The sequence below is a fragment of the Symphalangus syndactylus genome, chromosome 6, assembly GCF_028878055.3.
Source record: "Symphalangus syndactylus isolate Jambi chromosome 6, NHGRI_mSymSyn1-v2.1_pri, whole genome shotgun sequence".
Taxonomy (NCBI): Eukaryota; Metazoa; Chordata; class Mammalia; order Primates; family Hylobatidae; genus Symphalangus; species Symphalangus syndactylus.
The window spans coordinates 63851066-63878880 of NC_072428.2; the positions used below are offsets into that span (position 1 = coordinate 63851066).

At 41.8% G+C, this 27815-nt stretch overlaps 1 protein-coding gene and 1 long non-coding RNA gene across 4 annotated transcripts in view; one reads left to right on the forward strand and one right to left on the reverse strand.

Annotated features, from left to right (window-relative positions):
• The window catches only part of RAB30 (RAB30, member RAS oncogene family), a 95828-nt gene extending 89237 nt beyond the window's left edge, over nucleotides 1-6591 (reverse strand). The window contains exon 1 of one of the 2 annotated variants that reach the window (XM_055283100.2): nucleotides 6364-6591. The gene's annotated coding sequence lies outside the window, so the exon portion shown is untranslated. Of the gene's footprint in view, nucleotides 1-2820; nucleotides 2939-6363 lie in introns of those variants that run through there. The other variant, XM_063642016.1, reaches the window with a different exon arrangement.
• Nucleotides 6592-6637: 46 nt separating this feature from the next.
• Nucleotides 6638-27804, forward strand: LOC129484690 (uncharacterized). Of its 2 annotated transcripts, XR_010121537.1 has the most exons (4): nucleotides 6638-6819; nucleotides 7296-7477; nucleotides 7978-8123; nucleotides 27053-27804. It is a non-coding gene; the product is annotated as an uncharacterized lncRNA (long non-coding RNA). The 2 variants fall into 2 exon arrangements; XR_008658496.2 differs by lacking the exon at nucleotides 27053-27804 and having other exon boundaries at nucleotides 6652-6819; nucleotides 7978-8640.
• The last annotated feature ends 11 nt before the right edge of the window (nucleotides 27805-27815 follow it).

The following is a 27815-nucleotide window of genomic DNA, read 5'->3' on the forward strand; positions in this document are numbered from 1 at the left end:
CCTGTGGTCCCCGCTACTCAGGAGGCTGAGATGGGAGGATCCCTGGAGCCTAGGAGGTAGAGGCTGCAGTGAGCTGTGATCATGCCACTGCACTCTAGCCTGGGCAACAGAGTGAGACTCTGGAAAGAAAGAGAGAAAGGAAAGAGAGAAAAGGAAAGGAACGGGAAAGGAAGGGAAGGGAAGGGAAGGGAAGGGAAGGGGAGGGGAGGGGAGGGGAGGGGAGGGGAGGGGAGGGGAGGGAGAGACAGAGTCTCCCTATGTTGCCCAGGGTGGTCTTGAATTCCTGGGCTCAAGTAATCTTCCTGCCGTGGCCTCCCAAAGTGCTAGGATTCCAGATGTGAGCTACTATGCCCAGCCCCATGGTTAGATTTAAGTTAAGCATTTCTGGCAAAAATTCTACATCAGAGATGTTGTGTACTTCCCATTGAATCAGGTTGTGTAGTTACACTAAATTGTCTTTTTCCTTATTTTGTCACTGTGGATACTAAACAAGCACCATCCAATAAATAAAATGTTTAAAAGGATAAATAATGTTAAAAACAGCTACCATGAGCACCAGCTATACCAAGCATTGTGTCAAACATTTAAAACACATGATCTCATCATGTGAACCTCACAACAATCTTACAAAGAAACAAAGGCTCAAAGAGATTAAGTAATCTCCTCAAGGACACACACGTACTGATACAAAAATATGTGCATGTACATATGAACTCCAGCACATAAATATGTACACGTATACAATTTAACAGGATCTCAAAGGTTCATGGTCTTCCTGAGGACCTTTCAGGCATGAATTAAGAAGTGCTATGTTAGGCTAATCTTGAGGAGGCCTACCTAGTTCTCAAAAGTTGGCTTCCTATAGGGAAAAAACTAAAAATAAATTAACTGTGGTCCATATTAAATTCCTCCATACTTGGAAATGCCCTTATTTGGAGATGGATCACATTTCCACCACAGCCAAGAAAATAGGGCAATGGTTCCCTAAATTATTATACTATTCTGATGTTTCATTTCTGCAACAAAATGAGAAAAACCAATGTAGAGAATTTTTCATAAAGCTAAATATATTTTCTATGAGATAAAAGTGAGGAGGCATTTTCAATTTACTATAGAAGAATGACTATTGTTCACAGTACATTCAATTTTATTTTTTGTAATTTTACTTATCTATATAATTCAAAAGTCTGAGACCATTGATTCAGGGAACTCTATGCAATTAGAATGATTTTTTTGAGAAACTGACTTGAATAAAGGAAGTTCAGCCCAAAAAGAAACCAGATCTGAAATATTTCTGAATTTCCCTAAAAGTGATCACAAAATATCTCAAAAGCTGAAAGTGTCAAGAATACTTTTTTGTTTTGAGACAGAGTCTCACTCTGTGGCCCAGGCTAGAGTGCAATGGCACAATCTTGGCTCACAGCAGCTTCTGCCTCCCAGGTTGAAGTGATTCTCCTGCCTCAGCCTCCTGAGTAGCTGGGACTACAGGTGTGCACCACTACACCCCCGCCTAATTTTGTATTTTTAGTAGAGACGGGGTTTCACCATGTTGGCCATGTTGGCCATGTTGGCCTCGAACTCCTGACCTCAGGTGATCCACCCACCTCAGCCACCCAAAGGCGTGAGCCACTGTGCCTGGCCTAGAATACATTTTAATGGGTCTCTTAAAAGCATTTTACATTTGGCATCTGTAATATTACTAATAGTCCTCTTCCAATGTGTTGATATTTCCTGCTTTTGAATAGGCCCTTAGTGACTTAGGTTAATTCACTCACTCTACCAACATTTAGAGTCCCTAATTTGTGTGAGGCATTCTGTTGGGTGTCTGGAAACACAGTCTGGAGAGCTTTTCCTTGCCTTCACGTCTAGGATCAAAAGTGTGGACGCCTCCCGCACCTGTCACTCCTACCCCCCAGCCTAGTATTGCCAAAGTACCTCTTTGTACGTGATTATTTATGTTTGTCTCCCTCACCTGAGTGAATTCCTCCAAAGTAAACAGTATCTTATTCAATGTTGTTTTCCTAGCATGGTGCATGGAAAACTGTTATAACAAGTAAATTGAGTATACTGTTGTTTTCCATGCTGGGGATAAGTATAAATTATTGGAATAAATACATTGTACAGATGAGGAAACTAAAGCTCAGAAAAAAAATGTGATATGTCCAACATCATACAGCTAATAAATAAGCATGCCCAGTGCGAGAAAGCCTCGTCCAGAGCTCTCTTCTACTCCATCATGCCACATCCTACACATGGACAAGAGTGAAAGATCTTAGATGTCTTCCAGGAACCTCAAACTCAGCATGTCCAAAGGTCCTCCCTTCGGAAAACAAAAAGACCTGGTTCCCATTCAGTGTTCTCTTTCTCTGAAAACGTCATCCCCAGTTGCTCAAGAAAAAAACTCAAGTCATTTCATGACTCCCTTTTCTCCCTATCCCCCCATCCAATCAATCAACAAATCTTATCAATTACAATTTTCAAACTTAGTGTCGACTGGCCATGGTGGCTCACGCCTGTAATCCCAGCACTTTGGGAGGCTGAGGCGGGTGGATCATTTGAGGTCAGGAGTTTGGGAGACCAGCCTGGCCAACATGGTGAGACCCTATCTCTACTAAATATACAAAAATTAGCTGGGAATGGTGGGTGCCTGTAATCCCAACTACTTGGGAGGCTGAGGCAAGAGAATCGCTTGAACCCAGAGACGGAGGCTGCAGTGAGCTGTGATCATGCCACTGCACTTCAGCCTGGGTGACAGAGTGAGACTCTGTCTCAAAAAAAAAAAAAAAAATACAAAAGTTAGCTGAGCATGGTGGCGGGCACCTGTAATCCAAGACGTTAGGGAGACTGAGGCAGGAGAATCTTCAAAACCTGGGAGGCGGAGATTGCAAAGAGCCGAGATTGTGCCATTGCACTCCAGCCGGGGCAACAAGAGCAAAACTCTGTCTCAAAAAAAAAAAAAAAAAAACTTAGTGTCTCTCTAAACCCTCTGTCGCCACCCTAGATCTAAGCACAATCATCCCTCACACACACGACAAAAATTATTTGCTACTTGGTCTCTACACATTCACTCTGACCAAGTCTTTCCTTCAATCTCCTCCACTTAACAGCCAGGATAATATTTTAATATCATCCTACATGTGTCATTCATCTAGTTTTTTAAAGCCAAGCTAGGTTCTCATTACTCTTAGGATAAAGACCAAAATTTACCTGTAGCTCAGAGAACTGCCTACTCTCTAGCCTCTGCCCACCTCTCCAGCCTCATTCTTCATTCTAGTCTTTCTCCTCTTGCTCTGTCTCTAACTTCCTTTCAAATCCTCAGGTTCACCACTCTTCCCTTTGAACTTTGAACATGAAGTTCCCTCTGCCAGAAACCTTTGTCCCACTATAAGCATCTCCCACTGCCATCCTGAATTACTACTTCCGCTTACCCTCCAAGTCTCTTGAAGTGTCACTTCCTATAGGAAACCTTTCCAGCTAACCCCAGACAAGGGGAAAGTACCATGTCAGGCACTCCTACCCAACCCTTTTGGAAATGGCATTCATCACACTTGCAATTATTTATTAAGTATATCCCCTATTAGAATATAAGCTCCATGAGGTCAGGGGAAGCATTTGTTTTCACTAATGTATCCACAGTGCTTAGCACATGGTAGCTGCTCAATCAATATAAATTGTCAGAATTATAGGTTGGGGCCAGATTATAGAGGGCTATAACATCAGTAAACCAAAGAGCAAGGATCATTATCCCTTTGCAAATAAGTAAACCGAAACAGAAGGAAAAGAATAGTTATTTAAGGTCACAGAGACAGCAGTGATGAGGCCAAATCTAACACTATATTCAGCCCATTTGTCCTCCCTAGGACAATAAAAGAAACTTTGGTGAGTAAGGAAGTATTTCAGAAGAAGAAAATTAGGAATGAGAAGATGGTGCATAAAAGGTCTAAGAGGGCAGCTTCTGAATCTGCCTGTCACACTAGTTGCCTCCAGATGGATAGCAGTTAGACTTTCCACACCTAGAGGAGCACTGCTGTTACATAAACAAATATAGCCATAATCACACTCTTCCGGTTAAGAGAAGAGTATAAAATAACAAACTTCTTTCCTGCACAAAGGAGAAGAAACAACCACGGTGGGTGGGGAACTGTTGTCTTCCAAGTATCTTCAAAAAACCAAATGGGCAGTTTGGCCACCTGGATTGCTCCTCAGCAATCCACAGGGAACAGGAACAAAGAGGGGGGAAAGACCAGCCTTCCCACCACCAGCTGCAGCAAGGATAAGAAAAAAAAAAAATGTATTATATAAGGCAAGCCATTTGAAGACTACTTATTCCTTCGGAATTATGAGAACATTTCATGTAGAGCATTTAAAAACCTTGCTAACCCATAGGCAGGTGCCAGTGAAAGGAAAAGTGGCATGAGCCCAACTGCAGCATTTCATTGTTCACATGCTGCTGGGGCTAAATTATGTCTGTCACAAGAACTACAAACCAGACCAGGGGTCAGGCTCATTGCTGCTCATCCTGCCAAGCACAGACTGTAAGAAAAAGAAAACGCAAAGAAATTCTCTTCAAAGAGGATTCTGCAAAAATATTCACACAGTCTACATCCACCCAGGAGTTCCTAGGTGAAGTCGAGGAGGACCAGGGAGGGTGTTCTAAGATTGGAGAGAAAGAGATGTGATATGCTGGTGATAAGGGAGGGATTTTAAAACAAAAAGGAAAAATGTAAACTGCAGACGGAGAGACAGGGAAATAAACAGAATTTCAAGAGATGTGGGTGGGGTGGGGTGGGGTGGGGGGAAGAAAGGAAAGTACAGGAGAGAAGGATAGGGTGTCCAGAAGAGGAGAGAGTCATCAACAGAGAGACGTAGACGCAAAGGCTGACTGTTGATCTTTTCCCAAATCCAAAAGCTGCTCATTGGCATCCCAATAAATCACTCTACTACAAAGCCCATACAATGGACTGTCCTTTGCACTCAGCATCAAGCAGCATTTAAGGAAATATCACACAGCTACAACTCTGGAGACCTAAGGATCTGAATTTAAAATGAACAAAATTGGCTTAACAGCAGAAGACAGCCAGTAAAGACTTTCCCCCATGTCTGACTCAGCTAGGAAAAGGTTTAGCATTCTAGAGTTAAGCAAATACTCTGGTATTTCTCCTTCTTTTGACATTCCGAGAGGGGGTGTGGTTGACCCCCGGTCCATTCATTTCCAAGGTTGTAGATCTCTCAGCCAAGACTGGCCCCATCTGTTGTGAAGCCAGCCAGCTGTTTATCTCAAAGTAACATATTTATTGCCCTAATCATCCCTACAACTCTTACAAGAGCATCATATAAGTCAGAATGCTTTCTGTCCTGTTAAATGTCAGTTCGTTTAAAAAAACAATAACAAAACAACTACTGTGCTCCTTGGTTACCCTGACCAAAATCAGTCTTCCATGGGCACCTTTCAGTAATGGCAAATGAAGGTTAACAGCGCTTCTAACTTTCCCTTTCTCTAACGTGTTAAAATGAACCCCTCTTCCCTAATCGATCTCTTCAAACCGTTATTTGTGAGTAGTGACTATGCCTCAAGAAACAGCAGCTCATTATGGTACCACTGTCAGTGGCAAAGAGCGTATGCAATGTAATTTAAAACACACAAGCACAAATCTACCGGCTCCACTTCCAAACAATCTTGAATTCAGCAGTCGGAGAACGGAAAACATTTAACAAAACGCTGCTTCCAGCAGCCTCAAAGAACCTTCGCCAGACACGTGAAATGTTTCTGACTGGCACGGAGTGCACCATTAAAGGACACTGTCACCTCAAATCAGCAGAAAAGGCGAGACAAACGACATAGACATACACACATAAAATAAAGCCCCACAAAACTTAAGCACATTCATCTTAAAAATTAATAACTAGTGCTCGTCCAAGCGACATACAAATGTTCTAAAGTAGTGCGACCACATTAAATCACTGTCTCCATTTCTCCCCACGCATCACCCCTTCCCACTCAAACCTCAGCTCTCGGGCCGTGTGTGACAGGACTGCAGTCCCCCACCTCTGCCTTCCTCAGATTTTCCAAGAGCACTCCCCAACATCCTTCCCAGCCCAGCCCCCTCTCTCCGCCTCAAAAAGGTTGAAAGGAGTTGCGACTAGGGAATTGGCAGGCACCCGTCCTCTGGCGAGGGAAGGTTGCTGGAGTTGTTCTTTGCAGTGACCCAAATGGCACAGAGCTTTTCCCCTTAGCAGCGCCTGGGAGCCTCTCCCCAATCCCCCCCACCTCCCCACCGCTCACAGCTTCCCAAAAGAAAGCCTTGAGAACTAAGCGGGAGGAATAACTTGGTAAAAGCATTTGAAGAAATCACTTCAACTCACCTGGTTTGGGATTTTTCTCCCTACCCCAGGCATAAACAGAAACGGATGTGCGAATGAGTCACGCACGCAAGGGAAGGTCTGCGATGTCCTGAGTCCAAGGGCTGGAGTCAGTCCCTGCCCTGGTGCTGCTGCTACTCTTAGCTCAGCTGGAGCAAGCGGCAATCGCAAGCCCAGCAGCAGCAGGGGGTGGAGAGACCGTAGCACAATGAATGCAGTGGGGCTTTTGGAATGACATCATCCCTCTGTCCAAACGTCCCCAATAGCCATGCTCGGGAGCGGTGCTTTCTGGGAACTGTAGTCTTCTTGCGTACTGGAGGGATACCGAGGCAACCGTCGGAACTACAATGCCCAAAAGGCCCCAAGTCGGACGCGCCCAGAGTGAAGGAGCAAAGGGGACTCGGCCGCCATGTTAGGAGTACTGGGACGATTCCGCGGAGCCGGGCAGAGGTTTTAGGGGTGCGCGGAAGTCAAGTGGTGGTTCAGTGGGGACGGTGAGGTGGAGGACTACCTGGTCGGATAGCCGCGGGCACGAACCTGGGAACCAGAGGGTGGAGGCCATGCTGGGGACTGATGTACGGCGGGACCGCCTGGAAGCGGCATCCAGAGGCCCAGTGAGCCTTGGTCTCAGCTCCTGAAGGGGTTGCATGGGGCCCTCCGCTTCATTCTCCATTTTTTAGCTAAGAGATTGAGAGAGTCTGTTTACTTTTGGGCCTGGAGTATCATTTAGATCGGTTAACAGTACAGTTGAGAGAGTTGGTGTCTTTTGTTGAGGTGCGAGGACCCTAGGCGGCGACCCTCGCCTTTATTCGGGGGAGCCCACTTCCACCCACAGAGTTGGGGTAGTCCTCCGAAATGCATTTTTGTTTTACCGTTTGTTTTCCAACCCCCCTTCACTCTCCCCAAGGCTTCAGATTCACTGATTTTTCATACAGGAATGATTAACAAAGGCGTCCGAAGAAATCGTTGTTGGAAGGTGGCCAAGCTGGAAAGAAACGTTGCTTTGGCCCTGCAAGTAAGAAGAGAGAAGGAACAGCCTGAAGGAGTAACACTAAATTTAAAATGACACTTTTTTACCAACCAGCGAAAACAGATGTTCAAAGGGGATATTGGCCAGGTGCAGTCGCTCATGCCTTTAATCCCAGCACTTTGGGGGCAGAGGCGGGGAGATAGCATGATTCTAGGAGTTTAACCCCAGCCTGGGCAACATACGGAGACCCCGTACCGTCTCTACAAAAACATTAAACAAAAAAATTAGCTGGGCATGGTGGCGTACCCCTGTAGTTGCAGCTACACTAGAGGCTGAGGTGGGAGGATCGCTTGAGCCCGGGAGGTTGAGGCTGCAGTGAGCCTCGATCCTACCACTGTGCTCCAGCCTGGGCGACAGAGCGAGCCTGTGTCTCAGAAAAGGGGGGAGAGGTGGGGTATTATTGATGATTGGCCTTCTGACGTCTGGCAGTAGGTTCCAGAGTAACATCGGTCATGGATAAATTTTTTTTTTAACTAAGTGACTGAAACCAAAGTTAATTGTCTTTTGAGTGATTTTGCACAGTATCTCAAAACGAACTGTACTTTTTTTCTTGTGTCACTGAAACAATGCTGTGTGTTCTTTTTCAGAGTCTGTCACACTAAGATGAGAAATGTCGTTTCTTCCTGAAGGTGTCTGATGTGTAAAAATACTGATATACTTTGTGCTGTTTCCTCCCTTCCCTTTTGCACATTAATCTGAAACAAAATTAACTAGTTATTTTGCGTCATTGAAGGTATGCACTTCCCCTCTATGTTAGGAGCGAATAAAATTAAAAATAGATCCTCATAGCAAAGAAAGGCTAGATAGAATGATTAAAAATGACCAAAACATGTTAGAAACAGTCTCTCAGATGTATTCAGATGGTAATTACAAAAACACTTTTTCGAAAAATGATCTTATGTGTCATGTTTCTGGGAACAAGTCAAGATCAATGAGTTTGATTTTTAAGCAGAAGTAGTATGTGTTGGTGTCATCCATGAATACAACAATGAAAAAGGCTCAAAGTTTTTGTTATTCAGAAACTTCTCTAAGTACTGGTGGTAAGTACAGGAAAAGGAACAATGTCTACCATTTTCTTTCTAACCTTCGATTTAACTATTGTAATGTTGTAAGCTTAACAGAGATTTACACTTAGGCTTAATTTCAAGCTCTTCAATTATTTTTCACGGTTGGTGATTCAGGTGTATTCTCATGTCTTATGTAAACTTATTATGAGTCTTGTTCATTTTATAATATATTTCTTTATGTAAGCCATAGCCTTGTCAGTTTGAGTTATATGGAAGACAAATTGTAGGGAAAAAGAGCAACACATTACTCAGAAACCTTTTGTGTGAGCTGGGCATAGTAGTGCATGCCTGTAGGCTTAGCTACTTGGGAGGCTGAGGCAGGAGGATCACTTGATCCCATTAGTTTGAGGCTGCAGTGAGCTATGATTGTGTCACTGTACTCCAATCTGGGCAACAGTGAGACTATGTCTGTTTTTAAAAAAGAAAGAAAGCTTGTGTTTGAAAAGTGATACCTGTAAAATACAGTGATTTCTATAATTTGGCATGTGTTTGGGTAGTTTGAAGTTTTTCTTTTTTTTTTTTTTTTTTTTTTTTTTGAGACGGAGTCTCGCTCTGTCGCCCAGGCTGGAGTGCAGTGGCGCAATCTCGGCTCACTGTAAGCTCCGCCTCCCGGGTTCACGCCATTCTCCTGCCTCAGCCTCTCCGAGTAGCTGGGACTACAGGCGCCCGCCACCACGCCCGGCTAATTTTTTGTATTTTTTTTTTTTTAGTAGAGACGGGGTTTCACTGTGGTCTCGATCTCCTGACCTCGTGATCCGCCCGCCTCGGCCTCCCAAAGTGTTGGGAAGTTTTTCTTTTTTTTTGAGACGGAGTCTCGCTCTGTCACCCAGGCTGGAGTGCAGTGGCGCAATCTCGGCTCACTGCAAGCTCCGCCTCCCGGGTTCACGCCATTCTCCTGCCTCAGCCTCTCCAAGTAGCTGGGACTACAGGCGCCCGCCACCACGCCCGGCTAATTTTTTGTATTTTTAGTAGAGACGGGGTTTCACCGTGGTCTCGATCTCCTGACCTCGTGATCCGCCCGCCTCGGCCTCCCAAAGTGCTGGGATTACAAGCGTGAGCCACCGCGCCCGGCCAGTTTGAAGTTTTTCTATCCTTATATCTAATGGACATCTGACCATAAAGATGGAAAAATCCTGCAGTCTTTATAAATTTTATTTATAAAATTAATATTTGAGGAGTTGGGGAGGCCAGCTTCTGAAAAAATAATGTCAGTGTCCCAGAGAAACACTGCTGGTTAGGAAAACATTGTTAAAGTGGAATTAGGAATATCTAGAGGAGGTAAAGCTTTTCATCTCTCAAAAAAGAATTAGGGCCTGGCGCAGTGGCTGACACCTGTAATCCTAGCACTTTGGGAGGCCGAGATGGCCACATCACTTGGGGCCAGGAGTTCAAGACCAGCCTGGCCAACATGGCGAAACCCCGTGTCCAAGAAATAGAAAAGTTAGCCAGGTGTGGTGGCGTGCGCCTGTAATACCAGCTACTAGGGTGGCTGAGGCAGGAGAATCTCTTGAACTGGGGAGGTGGGGGTGGCAGTGAGCAGAGACTGAGCCACTATACTCTAGCCTGGGCAACAGAGCAAGACCCTATCTCAAAAAAATAATAAAGAGAATTAGGACATTGATTTGTATTAAAATTATAGGTAGCTCATTTAAGAGTATGAAGCCAATTGCTGTTAGAGCAAGGGTTTTTTTCAATAGAGGTGTCAGGATAACCTATAGAGCTCTAAAAGTATATGGCTATTATCTTCCCATCCCTGTTGAAATCTCCAGGGTTAGAACCAAGTATTGTGTTTTTAAAAGTATAGGTGAGTCTACAAGAGTTGGGTGGAGTAGTCCCCTACATCCTGTATTTGTATTTTTGCAGTAAGTCACACAATAACAAAAGCTTTGAGAAAGATTTTAGGTTTATTGCTAATTATACCCATGAATGAATTCTGAAAATGTGTAGATAAGGAATTTACCTGTGAACTGTTTACACATGGCAATTGTGGGAGGGAGAGGGGAGTTAGAGGAGATGAGATCAGTTTTAGCCTTAAGAGGACCAACCAGGCCAGGCACGGTGGCTCATGCCTGTAATCCCAGCACTTTGGGGCCAAGCTGAGGCAGGTGGATCACAAGGCCAGCAGTTCGAGACCAGCCTGACCAACATGGTGAAACCCCGTCTCTACTGAAAATACAAAAAATTAACTGGGCGTGGTGGCGGGCGCCTGTAATCCCAGCAACTTGGGAGGCTGAGGCAGGAGAATTCGCTTGAAACTGGAAGGCGGAGGTCGCAGTGATCCGAGATTGCGCGAATGCACTCTAGCCTAGGCAATAAGAGCAAAACTCCCGTTTAAAAAAAAAAAAAAAAAAAAGGACCAACCATGATATACTGACTAACCTGTATATTTCTTAGAATGAGGGTTTAGCCTAATATTAAGAAAGTCTAATGTTAAGAGACACCTAGTAAGAGCTCAATGCTGTGGTAAAATTATGATAGTTATGCAGAAACTTAAAAGCTGAAGTATCTAGAGACAATATATTGTTTAGAATTTTCTGAAAATAAAAATTTTCTTGCCCTAAGTCTTGAATTTTTAAGTTATTGATGTTGATATTTATGATATTTGAACAAATGATATTATAATAGAATATCTTTTAGGTCACAGAGACCCCTTTTTAGAGCTGAGAAATCTTACAAATTCCTTAGCCCATGTTTTACAGATAAGGAAATGGGCATGCACACAGTGAAATTAAAAATTGCCAGTGGTCACACTGTACATTGATGGCAAAAGGCAGGGCAGAATTAAAATCCAATTATCTTACCTGTTCAGTGTCTTTAATGCTACAGCAAGCTCACCACTGTTTCTCTTTACTCTTTAAACAGTGGATTTTTTTTTGTCATGATACTCTAGGATTTTGATTTCTTGTATAATGAAGTTCAACACTTGTTTAATTTTAATGTTGGACTCTCAATTTTTAAGACAGTAGTACACATGAAATATGCTTTATATTTTATGTTTCAACAAGAAAATACACATTTTCCTTTTAATAGAGGAGCTTAAGTTCCTAATTTAAATAATTGAGTATGAGCTTCAGATACTTCAGGGTGGTATTAATAAACTTTGCTTTTCCAAATGGTTTCAGATAAGCATTTAGTATTCAAAACTTCTTTACAGCTTAGGAAGTGGTCTGGTTAAGTGACTTGAGTTCATACAGGAATATATGGGTATGTGCCTAATTCCCATCAAGTGTACCATTATATAATCAATCTTGCTAACAGATCTAACAGATTACTTTTTTTTTTTTTTTTTTTTTTTTTTTTTTTTTTTTTTTTTTTTGAGACAGAGCCTTGCTCTGTTGCCCAGGCTGGAGTGCAGTGGCACGATCTCGACTAACTGTAACCTCTGCCTCCCAGGTTCAAGCAATTCTTCTGCCTCAGCCTCCCAAGTAGCTGGGACTATAGGCAGACACTACCACGCCCGGCTAATTTTTGTATTTTTAGTAGAGACAAGGTTTCACCATGTTGGCCAGGCTGGTCTGGAACTCTTGACCTCAAGTGATCCGCCTGCCTCTGCCTCTGCCTCTGCCTCCCAAAGTGCTGGGATTACAGGAGTGAGCCACTATGCCTGTCCTCTAGGGAAAATCTTTAATTCCTTCTGGACAATGAGAAAACTTTTATTTTTACTTTTAGTTAACAATACTCCGGAAAATAAAAAGTGTACTTTTTAGTCTTAGTAACCCAACTTGAGTTTGAAACAAATTTACATAATTTTAGCTGCTTAATATGCTGCTGAAGATAAATGCAGTAAATATCCCAAGGTCAGGATTTGAAATCCAAATGTTCATAGTAGTGATTAACAGGGAAATAGAGTCCTCTATTACTTTATTTCTCAATTTTTTTACAGGTTTGGATAATTAAGGGAGCACTAGAAAACTTTTGTTTTTTTTGAGATGGAGTCTGTTGCCTAGGCTGGAGTACAGTGGTACGATCTCGACTCACTGCAATCTCCGCCTCCTGGGTTCAAGTGATTCTCTTGCCTCAGCCTCCTGACTAGCTGGGATTACAGGCAGGTGCCACCATGCCCAGCTAATTTTTGTATTTTTATTAGAGACGGGTTTCATCATGTTGGTCAGGCTGGTCTCAAACTCCTGACCTCGTGATCCACCCGCCTCGGCCTCCCAAAGTGCTGGGATTACAGGTGTGAGCCACCGTGCCCAGCCAAAAACATTTCTTTGCAAGGATAAATATATGAAGATGAACTTACCAAGTGTAAATATGTTCATGAATATAGCCACTTAAGGAAATTCAAACATGCAGAGATGTTCAGCTGTATGCAGTTATGTATTCATGAAGTATTCATGTATTCATGAAGCCTTATTTGATGTAGAATCTGAGGGTGCTGCCTATACATAAACTTGCTTAAAGGTTAAAACTTTTAAGGAATGTTCAAAGTCACCTTCTTACACCTAACTCCTGATTTCATGAATATAACACATAGGTGCTTATCAAACTGAATACCTTGGAGACGAGCTGCTCCAGCACTAGAAGATAAAATTCAGTAACTGTAATCCTTGAGATACCTAAGTGATACATTTTTTTTAAGACTAAGCCAAAATAGAACAGCTTTCCTCCCCTACCCTCTCCGACCAAACTTTTAGCCATTTTATTTATTTATTTATTTATTTATTTGAGATGGGGTCTAGCCATGTGGAGTGCAGTGGCTATTCACAAGCATGATCATAGCAAATGACAGCCACAGACTCCTGGGTTCAAGCGATCCTACCTCAGCCACTGAAGTAACTAGGACTACAGGCGTATACTGGGGCTTCTAGCCATTTATATGGTATTAAGTGACAGCTTCTATAGTTACTTAGTACTTGTCCCTGTAAAACTGCACAGTGTGTATTCTCTTGGCTCAATTATTAGCATATTCTGCCATTTCCTTGTGAATGTTTTGTATTTTATATAGGAAAACCAGGAAAACTTAAGTTTTTAAATATCCTGAAATAAAACAACTGAAGAATTTTGTTTTTGCCTTTAAGTGGTAATGTATAAAAGTATGCTATTGCAGAGATACAGATTGCTTTCATTGCAATTAAAATACTGCAGCTAACTAGCATGTTCCATATGTGTAATCTAAATGACATACTGGTCATGTGCTATTTCTATGGAATACTAACAGTAGTATGGTACATTTATGCAGTCTCAACAGTTTAAAGTGTTATTTTGGTGATAAACTGTTTACATGTATTTGTTTTTACGTTTGGCAGTCTAAATGCAAGAGTCTCCATTTCAGCTGTTTACTCTGTATATCTTTAATGTTGGGCATTATGCCTCTTTCTTGAGTTTCATTCCTATGACTGTTCTATTTTCAGTATTCATGTTTATGTGTCTTTCTAAAATTGTTTTGCTTCTGTTTCTTGCTGCTCTTGAGACAATTTATGGGCAAATTTTGTTATTTTTCAACTGGCAGTGCATTTCCCTGTGAAGAGTTGCTGGATTGTCTCATTTTCCAGATAAACTGAATTAATGTAGTAGTGAGGAGAAGCCAGATTTCAGAGGTTTGAGAAGTGAACGAATGGGAATGAGAAAAGAAGTAGGTACTTAAACTTTTAAGAAGTTTGGCTCTGAAAAAGGCAAGAAATAGTGGGTTGGAGAGGGCAGGATTGTAAGGATTTAAGATAGGAGAAGAGGCATAAGCATATTTAAATTTCCCTACTTAGGGGCCAAAATCATACTGTACCTTAGTCTGATAACTTTTTAAAGGAATTCAAGGACACAAAATTCTGCCCTGTCCTGAAATCCAGCCAGGAGGAAGGGAGAAGAGCTCTGAAGTACTTTTGTAATTTTCTTCTACATAATAATTGATTTTTGGCCGGGCGCGGTGGCTCACGCTTGTAATCCCAGCACTTTGGGAGGCCGAGGCGGGCGGATCACGAGGTCAGGAGATCGAGACTACGGTGAAACCCCATCTCTACTAAAAATACAAAAAATTAGCCGAGCGTGGTGGCGGGCGCCTGTAGTCCCAGCTACTCGGAGAGGCTGAGGCAGGAGAATGGCGTGAACCCGGGAGGCGGAGCTTGCAGTGAGCCAAGATCGCGCCACTGCACTCCAGCCTGGGTGACAGAGCGAGACTCCGTCTCAAAAAAAAAAAAAAAAAATTGATTTTTGTTTGATTGTTTTTCTTTCCTATAGCTCCTGTTTGCCAGGCTTTTCATAGCTGCCTATTTAACCAAACTTGTACTCCCAAGAATAGTGCATATTTATGATTCTTAATTCCAAAAACACATGGCAATGATAATGTCTCAGCTTCTTTTGAGAAATTAACTTGGTTCTGAAAAATGGCGTTTGCTTTTCACACCTGTGTCATTAATACTTCCTTGCCAAACCTAACTAGGATCCTCACCACCACTGTTAGAGAAAACTGATGCTCAGTTGAACCAGAATGTTAAATGTGAACAGGATTTGTCTGTGTTGTTGCCCAGCTATGTTTATCAATACACATTACCTGGAGGAAGAGAAATCTGAGATAATTGAATTGATTTGATTACTTACATGAAGATGGTTTAATTGTATAAATACAGAAAAATGCACAAGGAAAGAAACTGACACCGTAAGGCAACAAAGCCCTCCATAAAAAGTAACCGAATTCTGACAGTTATGAACTAACGTCCATTACCTGAAGTCCTTCTCAGTCCATTACCCAATAACATAAATAATTCAAATTCAGTAAATAAGCTGCTTTATGTCTTGAGAGATTTAACTGGCAGAATAAATGGAAAGAAGTCAGTAAAAAGGAAGCAGTTGAACAAGCATGGTGTCTCACACCAATAACCCCAGCACTTTGGGAGGCTGAGGCAGGAGAATCACTTAAAACCCAGGAGGCAGAGGCACTGAGCCGAGATCGTGCCACTGTACCCCATCCTGGGCAGCAGGACTAGGCTCCATCTCAGGGGGAAAAAAAAAAAAAAGCCGAGCATGGTGGCATGTGCCTGTTAGCTACTCAGGAGGCTGAGGCAGGAGGATCACTCGAGCCCAGGAGTCGTAGGTTGCAGTGAGCTATGATGGTGCCATTGTGTTCCAGCCTGGGTAAGAGTAAGGCCGTGTTTCAGTAAAAAGAAGGGAATAACCAAGACAGGTAGGGATTCAGTATAATAAAAGTCAAAAGAAGTTGTTTATTACTAGAGCCTGGCACTGTAACCTGGTATGTCCAAATGTGATTTAATTTGCTCTCATGAGATGTGCACCAGAAGGAATAACCTGAGGCATTTCAAAGAAAAGACGAAATGTGACCTGCTAGTTCTGTTGCTCTGCCACAAGTTAACACATTTTGAACTTAGGTGCAGAGTCCCATACATCCAGTGTGACTCCCCAAATCTCAAAAATTTAGACTGAAACCTAATTTTGTGTCCAAGCCAGTGCCTGCCTGTTCCTGCTGAATGTAAAACTTTGGGTCCAGCAATCTGTCACTGGAGGGAGGGAGAGATATGAAAATAATGTTTAATGGTAATTGTTTATTGTCATGGGCCATATTATACCCAGATTTAGAGAGCTATTTGACACACCTGTAACCTAATGTTAATTTTAGCTTAATATCTGCTCAGTCAGGTAAGAGATGCAACTTCATGCAGGTCCATTTAATGTGCCTAGACCTAAGTAGAAACAAAAGCTATGTATAGTCCCTTGTTTGAGATAACACTAAACTTTTAGAGAATAGCTTGGTACTGTGGTAGACAGAGTTCACTTAAAATGCATTTAACAATTTACAGATAACTGGAAAGTAATTCATTCATCTTAGAACCCTGGTAGGGACATGCTATTAAAATATTTGTATACTAGTTAAAGTCAAAATAGAAATACAGCCTATCACAGTATTTATACTACTATACATTATGATTAATAAAGCCACCTAAGGTCGTTACTCCATGATCATGGGAAGTTGTTAGTCATTAAGAGTTCGGGTTTAGCAACAAAAATCTTGCGTTTGAATCTAAGCACATTACATGATTCTAAGCATGTTCATCATTCTGAGATTAAATAAAAAAGAATTAAGGAAATAGATGAAAAATGCTTAATAAGTACCCAAAAGGTAGTATGGTGTAGCAACTTAAAATGTAGACTTCAGAGCCAGTCAGCTAGGATTAAAATGACACTTCGGCCAATCACTGTTGACGATAAGCAAGTTATTTAACTCTGCCTCAGTTTTGTCTGTGAAGTAGGGATAAAATCTTCCTCGCTAGGTTGCTGTAAGAATTAAATGGATATATTAAGTACTATCACATATGAGATCACTTTGAGGCCAAAAAAAAAATGTTTTTAACTAGGATTCACTGAAAATACATCTATTAAAAAAAATTATTATGAGAAGTATGATTTTCTGTACCTTAGATGTTATAAAGCAATGTCCCCTCAGTTTTGACTTTACCAAAATAGCTATCTTAGTAAATAATACTATATATACCAAATATTGCATATGCGTATATAAACTTCAACTGTCTACTTCTATCACTGACAGTTTAAAAATTGAGATAAGGTAAGTATTACCTGAGTAATATAACCATTTTCTATTTATTTAGAGACAGTCTCACTCTCACCCAGGCTGGAGTGCAATGGCTCGGTCTCAGCTCACTGCAACCTCCGCCTCCTGGGTTCAGGCAATTCCCCCACCCCACCGTCCCGAGTAGCTGGGACTGTAGGCATGTGCCACTACACCTGGCTAATTTTTGTATTTTTGATAGAGACGGGGTTTCACTATGTTGGCCAGGCTGGTCTCGAACTCCTAACCTCGTGGTCTGCCCGCCTCTGCCCCCCAAAGTGCTGGGATTACAGACGTGAGCCACCGCACCCAGCCAATATAACCATTTTCAAGATTTGATCGGCAAATACCTGAAGTAAGTACAAGCACTGTGGCCCACTTAAAGAGTGTTAGAACTGTAAAAAGTCCAAAGGCATAGCTAAGAATTGCTTTAGAGTCAGTTGTGGATTCTGAATTCTTTTTCTGATAGTTAGCAACTATGTCTACTTCGGGAAATTTAGGTTTTGAAGCCGTCCATATCTTTAAAAGGAGGTAACGTTTAACAGAGCACCAAATACAAGGTTTTCTGTAATATTAGTTCTGTAGCATGGTCTGCAAACTTCCAACATCAGAATCTCCTGGGATATATGCTAAATGCAGATTCTGATTTCCCAACCAGAATATACTGCTTAAAAATCTGAGGGTTCGGCCGGGCGCGGTGGCTCACGCTTGTAATCCCAGCACTTTGGGAGGCGGAGGCGGGCGGATCATGAGGTCAGGAGATCGAGACCACGGTGAAACCCCGTCTCTACTAAAAATACAAAAAAAATTAGCCGAGCGTGGTGGCGGGCGCCTGTAGTCCCAGCTACTCGGAGAGGCTGAGGCAGGAGAATGGCGTGAACCCGGGAGGCGGAGCTTGCAGTGAGCAGAGATTGCGCCACTGCACTCCAGCCTGGGCGACAGAGGGAGACTCCGTCTCAAAAAAAAAATCTGAGGGTTCTAGGTATCTGCATTTTTTTCTATACAATGTATGTATTAGGGTTCCCTGGAGGGACAGAACTAATAGGAGATAAATATATATGCACACATACATATTTATTAAGTTTATTAAGTGCTAACTTACACGATCACAAGGTCCCACAGTAGGCTGTCTGTAAGCTTGAGAAGAGAGAGCCAGTCTGAGTCTGAAAACGGAAGAACTTGGGAGTCCAATGTTTGAGGGCAGGAAGCAACCAGCATGGAAGAAAGATGGAAGCTGGGAGGCTAAGCCAGTCTCTCCTCTTCACGTCTTTCTGCCTGCTTATATTCTACCCATGCTGGTAGCTGATTAGATTGTGCCCACCAGATTGAGGGTGGGTCAGCCTTCCCCAGCCCACTGACTCAAATGTTAATCTCCTTTGGCAACACCCTTACAGGCAAACCCAGGATCAATATTTTGCATCCTTCAATCAAGTTGACATTTAGTATTAACCATCACAATGTATGATTTTTAAAATCTGCATTTTTAATAAGCTACTAGTTTATTTTTCCACCTAATTCAATTCCTAATTTTATTTGAAAGCACCAAGTTAAATAGTTCTAAATCACTCTTATTTAAATTGTGCTCCAGTACCCCTTATTGCTGCAATTCCAAGACAGAGATACCAAATTTTTTTTTCAGTGTTGTTTTTTTTTTTTTTTTTTTTGAGATGGAGTCTCGCTCTGTCCCCGAGGCTGGAGTGCAGTGGCCCGATCTCGGCTGGCTGCATGCTCCGCCTCCCGGGCTCACGCCATTTTCCTGCCTCAGCCTCCGGAGTAGCTGGGACTACAGGCGGCCACCACCACGCCTGGAGAATTTTTTGTATATTTAGTGGAGACGGGGTTTCACCGTGTTAGCCAGGATGGTCCCGATCTCCTGACTTCGTGATCCACCCGCCTCGGCCTCCCAAAGTGCTGGGATTACAGGCGTGAGCCACCGCACCCGGCCTGCCAAAATTTTTAATGTTTGCATGTACGTAGTTATTCAACAAAGAGGCCAGGTGTGGTGGTTCACGCCTATAATGCCAACACTTCGGGAGGCCAGTGTGGGAGGGTTGCCTGAGCCCAGGAGTTAGAGACCAGCCTGGGCAAAATTGTGAGAGCCTGTCTCTTAAAAATACGTATTTTGGGGAGCCAGGTGTGGCACCTCACACCTGTAATCCCGGCACTCTGGGAGGCTGAGGTGAGTAGACTGCTTGAGCTCAGGAGTTCGAAATCAGCCTGGGCAACATGGCGAAACTCTGTCTCTACCAAAAATTCAAAAAAAAAAGTAGAGGCATCGTGGTGTGCCTGTGGTCCTGGCTACTGGGAAGTCTGAAGTGGGAGGATCGCTTGAGCTTAGGAGGTGGAAGTTGGAGTAAGCCAAGATCACACCACTGCATTCCAGCGTTGGTGTCAGAGTTAGACCCTGTCTCAAAAAATATATTTTAAAATGGTTTTAAAATGATATTCAGTAAAGAATATAGTCCAGCCACATGAGCAAGTATTGCTTATACAGAAAGATGTATAATAAAGTTCTTTTGGGGAAATAAACTATGATCCATTCTATGTTTCATCTAAATCAGGGGCAGCCAATCTTCTGGCTTCCTTGGGACACATTGGAAGAATTGTCTTGGGCCACACATAAAATACACTAACACTAATGATAGCTGATGAGTTTTTAAAAAGAATCACAAAAGCAATGTTTTAGCAAAGTTTATGAATTTGTGTTGGGCTGCATTCAAAGCTGTCCTGGGCTGAAGTGTGGAAAAAGCTTGATCTAAAGCCTTTGATTTTTTTAGAAAAGTTTTTGAATGGCCAGGCGTGGTGGCTCACACCTGTAATCCCAGCACTTTGGGAGGCCGAGGCGGGCGGATCACGAGATCAGCAGATAGAGACCATCCTGGCCAACATGGTGAAACTCCATCTCTAGTAAAATACAAAAACAGCCAGGCCTGGTGACACGCGCTTGTAGTCCCAGCTACTCGTGAGGCTGAGGCAGGGGAATCGCTTGAACCCAGGAGGCAGACGTTGCAGTGAGCCAAGATCGCGCCACTGTACTCCAGCCTGGTGACAGAGCAAGACTGTCTCAAAAAAAAAAAAAAGGGAAGCTTTTGAATAAGAAGCAACTCTACAGTACTCTATTATAGACAACCAAAGTATTAATATTTGTGGGGCACAATTTCAACCAACTTTAAATTATTCTGTAAGTATGCGTTGAGTAAATATGAAGTATAAGGCCCCTAGAGGTACAGATGGCTATGGCCGTCTAAACCATTTTACTCTTAACTTTTTTAGTGTCATGGACCTCTTTGTCAATCTAGTGAAGTCTGTGGACCGCCTTTTTTTAAAAAGCCTTTAAACATATAAAGTACAGTACATTGAATTACAAAAGGATCCAAGAATATTGAAATAGTTACCAAAAAAAAATTTGATATAGAAATATATGTGGTTTATTAATGAATAAGATCTAGCAGTGGCCCTACTATAATTTCAACACAGTAGTGCGGTGAACATAAATATTTCAACTTATCTGCAACAGTTGTAATGTGATATGGAAATATCAGTTTAATTGTGACAGTCACATTACTACTGTGATTGGTTGGCTCTGTTTACATTTTATTAGAAGTTATTGAAAATAGATGCCGGGCATGGTGGCTCATGCCTGTAATCCTAGCACTTTGGAAGGCCAAAGTGGGCAGATCATTTGAGCCCACAAGTTCGAGACCAGCCTGGCCAACATGATGAAACCCTGTCTCTACTAAAAATAAAAAAAATTAGCCTGGCATGGCGGCCTGCCTGTAGTCCCAGCTACTCACAAGGCTGAGGCAGGAGAATCACTTGAACCAGGGAGGCGAAGATTGCTGTGAGCCAAGATCACTCCACTGCACTCCAGCCTGGGCAACAGAGCCCAACTCTGTCTCAAAAGAGAGATGTAATGGACCCCTTTAATTCATCTATAAACTCCTAATTAAGAACTCTGGTTAAAATTTTTTAATAGGAGCTTGTCTTCTTCACTGTTGTATCCAAAGCCTGATTTAAATCTGTAGACACCTAAGCAGTGAAAAATTTGTGATGCCTTACCCTATATAATTTAAAATCAAAATATTTACACTATAAGGTGAATTTAAGGAAGATCTCATTTTTCTCATGGTGAAGACTAAGATACTTTTTCAAAATTACTAAATTTTCATTTGTTTCATCAGGGATGAGGTTGGGGGAGGATGTAGCTCCTTTATTAATATCTGAATGTATAGGTTTTAATATTCAAGCTTGACTATATCCATTACACTTGGTACACAACAAATGAATGAACATTTTCATGCCTGTAATCCTAGCACTTTGAGAAGTCAAGGCAGGAGGATTGCTTAAGCCCAGGAGCTTGTGACCAGCAGGAGGATTGCTTAAGCCCAGGAGCTTGTGACCAGCTTGGACAACATAGGGAGACCTTATCTCGACAATAAATTTAAAAATTAGCTGGTTGTGGTGGCACATGCCGGTAGTCCTTGCTACTGGGGAGGCTAAGGTGAGAGGATCACTTGAGCCCAAGAGGTTGAGGCTGCAGTGAGCCATGATCATGCCACTGCACTCCAACTTGGGCTACAGAGCAAGACCTTGTCTCTCAACTAAAAATAAAAAATAAAAAAAATTCACGATGCTCCCCAAAAGCTGATGATAACATCTAAGAAGCAACTTGATTTTACCTTCTAACTCTCCCTCCCTTTTAGCACTGCTGCAAAATGACTGGCTCATAAACCACTAAGCTGCCTTGGCAGCCACATGTTATTGTTACCAGTAGGTAATATGCTATTTTCTTCTGCTTGGCACATAAGCAGTAGGCATGAAATAATTGCTTAATGGATAAATAAGTTGTTAAATTATAAAACTCTGATGGATTGCTTAGTCCTTTAACAATTTACACCCCCCTCCCACTTATCCAATTCTTTTGTGACAGATTTTGCACTAGCAAAGTGCTGTGTTTCAGACAATCAAGGAAATATAACATTTCTTGATGAAATCCTACCTCGCCTCAACAGGAAACTGAATTGGAGTCCTCGATTCTCAGTACATCAGAACTAGTGTGTTAAAGGATAAGGAGAGGACCATAGTATTGGAGAATAAAACATTATGTATTGTTGGTTGAGCTTTATGTCATCATGTAGTTAATGCTATGACCATAAAGCCATTACTGTTAACACTTAAGTTTATCTTCTGAAAGAAGCCTATGAAATATCTCCAGAAAGACTAGGGGATTTTTTTCTGTTTGTTTGAGATAGAGTTTGCTCTGTTGCTCAGGCTAGAGTGCAGTGGTGCGATCTCGGCTCACTGCAACCTCTGCCTCCCAGGTTCAAGTGATTCTCCTGCCTCAGCCTCAGCCTCCGGAGTAGCCAGGACTACGCACTGCGCCACCACACCCAGCTAATTTTGTATTTTTGGTACAGACAGGTTTTCCCCATGTTGGCCAGGCTAGTCTTGAACTCCTGGCCTCAAGTGATCCGCCCACCTCTGCCCAAAGTGCTGGCCACTGCGCCCAGTCAGACTCATTTTTTAGTGAAATAAATTGTTTTCCTTTAAGACCTTATTCTTTATGATAACAGATTCCAAGAATATGCAGTCTTGTCAATGGCTGTTTCATCCTCAGTTTCTTTAAAAATAAAATATAATTAGAACATTTTTAGATATGCTATATCTATCCAGTCTATTTTCCTGTCACCCAGTAAGGTTTTCTATCATCAGCACAGGTCTATGAAAGGACAGTAAAGGGTCTCCTGTTACATACCCTAGCACTAATGTTTGTAATAGAATGTTAAGATAAGTTGTTTCCATGTAATTGGACTACATTCAGTCTTTCTCTACCCTCTGTCCTCTATTTACTCACCCATGTATGTGTCCTACTAATTATATTGACTGTACATGACCAGCAAGTTGTAAGTTCTTTTAAAAGCAGGAGCTCAACCATATTTGTATTCACATTTCCTTCTGCTTAAAACAGGGCTTTTGTTTCTTCAGCAAATATTCATTCGGTATCCACTAGGTGTCAGATAATATACAGGTAGGTTCTAGGGATTCCAAGATAAATAAACACAGACATGCCAATATGAGCCTGACAGTTTTGGCAGGGAGAGGTGGAAAATAGATCTGCAAGCCAAAAAAGCTACAGTAGAATAATATAAATATTGTAATGGCAATAAAATGCCAGAACTATTAATTCTACATTTAGTAATCATTCAGTATCAATTAAATGGGTAAAATGGATATGTTGGCATGAATGACATATAACTGAAAAAACACTAAGAACTGTATAAAAATTGAATTAGACTCATGAGTAATATTAGTAGGAAGGGGAGAGAATATTTGATTCCACGTAGGCTATCAAGCAGGATGCTTTCTCAGCACAGCCCTGGAAGTAAAATCTGTAAACTTTGAAAACAATCACATTTTTGTTCTTATGCAATCTTTTTTTTAAAAATGTATTTATTGTTTTGGCTCTAGTCCCTGTATGTTAAAATTTTAGTGTCAGTGTTAATTCTCACTTATCTTCCCCAGACCTTACTCCCTAATTTTCTCATTTTCATTTGCCCCAATAAGTGCCAACCTTACCTTGAGTAGAATAGTGGATTTATCAGCTTACAAGGACTAAAAAGTCGTCATTTCCAAAAACATCTGTCCAATAAGTCTGCCTCAGTGACTACATTTCTAGCATTACGATGTCATTCTTAGTACACTGATTTGATCTTTACAAATTACATAAATGTATAAAATTGTCACATGTACCCCAAATTATATACATCTATTATGTATGTATCAATAAAAAATAATTTTGTATGCTTTTTCTCCTGTTAAAAATAATTCTTTTCTTTTCTTTTTGAGACAGGGCCTGGCTCTGTCACCCAGGCTGGAGTGCAGTGGTGCAATCTTGGCTCACTGCAGCCCCCGCCTCCCAGGCTGAAGTGATCCTCCCACCTCAGCCTCCTGAGTAGTTGGGACTACAGATGCGTACCACCATGCCTGGCTAAGTTTTTGTAGAGACAGGGTTTTGCCATGTTGCCCAGGCTGGTCTCAAACCCCTGAGCTCCAGCAGTCTTCCTGCCTTGGCTTCCCAAAGCGCTGGGATTACAGGTGTGAGCCACCACACCCAGATGATTGTTTAGAAGACCAGTATTGCATTGTGATTGCCTCTGGGCAGGAAAACTAAGGGGCATCAGTAGACTATGCAATTACTTTCTTCCTCTTTTAAAAAAGTCTTGTTAATTTTTAAATTTACGTATTTTGGTATACAATTCCATGAGTTTTGACAAATGCAAAGAATCATATAACCACCACCATAATCGAGATACAAAACAATTCTATCACCTCAAAAAAAATCCTCTTGAGCTGTCTCATAATTATTGTGATTAAAAATGGTTATTTTTCAAAAAGTAACATTTGGGCCAGTGCGCCTGGAGTGCACCGGTAGTCCCAGCTACTAGGGAGGCTGAGGCAGGAGAATCGCTTGAACCCGGGAGGTGGAGGTTGCAATCAGCCGAGATCACACCACTGCACTCCACCCTGTGAGTGGGCTACAGAGTGACACTCTGTCTAAAACAAAAACAAAAACAAAAAAACACTTTAAATGTTTCATATAGTTATTCCTTATTCAAAAAAGTATGCTTTTTTGGGTTAAGACAGTGCCATTTCAAATAGCCTTGTAGAAATATAAGCAAGGAAATGCTAAATTATACCATTATTGATCATTAGTACCTTAGCTTGTAGTTTAAACTGTTGAGGAGAATTAGGACTCCACCTGGCATTGTGGCATAAGCCAGTAGTCCCAGCTACCCAGGAGGCTGAGGCCTGGGCTCAGGAGTTCAAGACCAGACTGTGCACATAGCGAGATCTTGTCTCAAAAAATAAAAGAAAGAAAAAGAATTAGGACTCAGAAAAGGTAAAGGGTGTGTGTGTTTGATTAGATAGAGGATGGGATTGAAGGCTTAAGGAGGAGATTAGGGCCTGAGATGGAACAATGTGCATGGAAGGATAGATATGGGTAGTGTGTTCTGAGTAATATAAGAGACCTAGATTCTCAAAGATAGAGGGCACCAAAGAAAGTGATGAGTCCTGTAGAGGGGTGACCTTTATGTAAAAAATGATCTAACTTAATCGGGAGCTTCAGACCTGGGATTCTGTACTGAACTTATACAGAATAAGTAAGTTACTCTTCAAAAGTCACTTCCCCAGCCGGGAGTAGTGGCTCATGGCTATAATCCCAGCGCTTTGGAAGACTGAGGCGGGTGGATCACCTGAAGTCAGAGTTCAAAACGAGCCTGACCAACATGGTGAAACCCCGTCTCTACTAAAAATTAAAAAAATTAGCCAGGCATGGTGGTGGGTGCCTGTAATCCCAGCTACTTGGGAGGCTGAGGCAGGAGAATGGCTTGAACCCAGGAGGCAGAGGTCGCAGTGAGCTGAGATATTGCCATTGCACTCCAGCCTGGGTGACAAGTGTAAAAACTCCGCCTAAAGAAAAAAAAAAAAGTCACTCCCCCTTTCTGGGCCTCAATTTCATAATCTGTAAAATAGTAAGGTTGGACTGAGTATATACCAAGGTCCATTTCTGAGTTCTCCAGCTAGAAGCAAAACCCTTGTGTTTATGTGTTAGTTTTTTTCCCCTAAGTTTTCGTCCTCTAGTTTTAACTAGAGAGACACATTTAGGATATCAATAACCGAATTCTAGCAAGCATTATGATCTCTTCAGATTTCATGTAGTTTGATGTCAGAAGCTGCATAGCAAAGTTAAGCCTGATCTGAATTGGCTTCAAGTACATAGAGCTGTATGACCCTCAGTCTTCTCATGTATAGAATGACTTACGTACTCTAAACTTCCTTGTAGTTTTCATATTTCATGAGTATGAAACCTGTGAAAACTTACCAGTGTTTTTTCTATTCATACATCCATTGGGTCTGCAGCTGCTGTTCCGATTTGATTTTTTTGTTGTTTATTTTTATTAGCCACTATTCATTCAGTACCTTTTATATGTCTAAACGTTTGATATTTAACCTACGTTATTTAAGGGCTTTTGTACTGCTGCTGTACTTTATAGGTACATAGATATGGTAAAATCACACCATGCCTCCTGCTCTGACTCTGGATAACATATTCCTACAGCAGGATCTCATTTCAATAAAAATTAAAAGAAACACTAGAGAGAGGAAGAAGGGGAGAAGATAAATGTGGCTTTAAATTGATAAGTGAAAGGCAAGGAACTAACATTTGAGGATCTACTATGTGTTAGACACTTTATAACATGGATCTTCTTTAGATCATTGAGATAAGCATGTAGAAAGACATCACAAAGGGAGTCTGCTTGTATTGACAGCAAGAAGAAAAAAATGACTTCATGCCATAAATCACTGGAATTATTCCGAATTTTTGTTTTGCATGTTATCCTCCATTAGGAGGACAAAGACAGCATAATGTCTCTATGTAGTAAGTGTTTGGTGAATGTTTATTGAATAAATAGGGATTTTTATCATGCGTATAGTAGTGTTTCTTAATGTTTTGGATCCATGGACTTATAAAAATTTTATAAAAGCTGTGGCTACATCCAGGATGTTACCTCCCTCCCCTGCCACATATAAAAGGAAACAGCCAAGTCCCTCCCCTCACTCTAACCATTCCCACATCTATATTTGTGTAAAACCCATGATTTTAAACTGTTTGCAGCCGCTCTGTAATCCATTCACATGACCCAAGAACTCAGCCCTGGAAACATCCCTGGGTATCCAGGCATACTAAAAGCATAGTTCCATTAATTTATAGTGCTATATGGTTCTGCCGTGCTTTATTGTTCCTTTATAGACTTGAGAAAATCACACCATGCCTCCTGACCATTAACAAATGGTCATGTTCAGTCTTCCTTTTTATGAGTGGAAATTCCATCCAATTTGCTTTTAGGTTCATTAATATGTACTACAACCAAAAGATCAGCATTATATACTTTATCTTTTTTAGTTTTTTGAAGTACAAATTATGTGATTTTACAGATAAATTTTCTCATGGGTAGCATATGTCTGGCTTTCTAGGTGGAATGATTCCTATTTCTTTTTGTACCTCTCCCCATTCAGAAACTCACTTTGAGGCCAAGCGTGGTTGCTCAGGCCTGTAATTCCAGCACTTCAGGAGGCAGAGGCAGGTGGATCACCTGAGGTCAGGAGTTGGAGACCAGCCTGGCCAACATGACGAAACCCTGTCTCTACTAAAACTACAAAAATTAGCCTGGCATGGTGGCACACACCTGTAATTCTAGCTGCTCGGGAGGCTGAAGCACGAGAATCACTTGAACCTGGGAGGCAGAGGTTGCAGTGAGCCGAGGTTGCAGTGAATCAAGATCACACCGCTGCACTCCAGCCTGGGCAATAGAGTGAGACTCCGTCTCAAGAAGAAGAAAAAGAAAAAAACCCACTTTGAGCTCTGCTAGACCATTGTCCTTGTATGTGAAATTTTATCTGGATAGAAGAAGATGAGGAAAAAAAATTTTCTTGTCTTTTAGTGGAGGAGAATGACGTGTAAAACAAGTATTCTTTAAAAATTCCAAATATGGTAGGAGAACTACCCCATAAAGTTGTGAAGGTCAAATTGGTGAAAGGAAAACTAAGTGCTGTGTAAATTACAAGGTTTTCGAAGTATCCACCTGGTCCTTACCTTGCTATAGAATTTTTTCTTTTTTTTTTTTTTTTGAGATGGAGTCTCGCTCTCTCGCCCAAGCTGGAGTGCAGTGGCGCAAGCTCCACTTACTGCAAGCTCCGCCTCCTGGGTTCACACCATTCTCCTGCCTCAGCCTCCCGAGTAGCTGGGATTACAGGTGCCCACCACCACGCCCAGCTAATT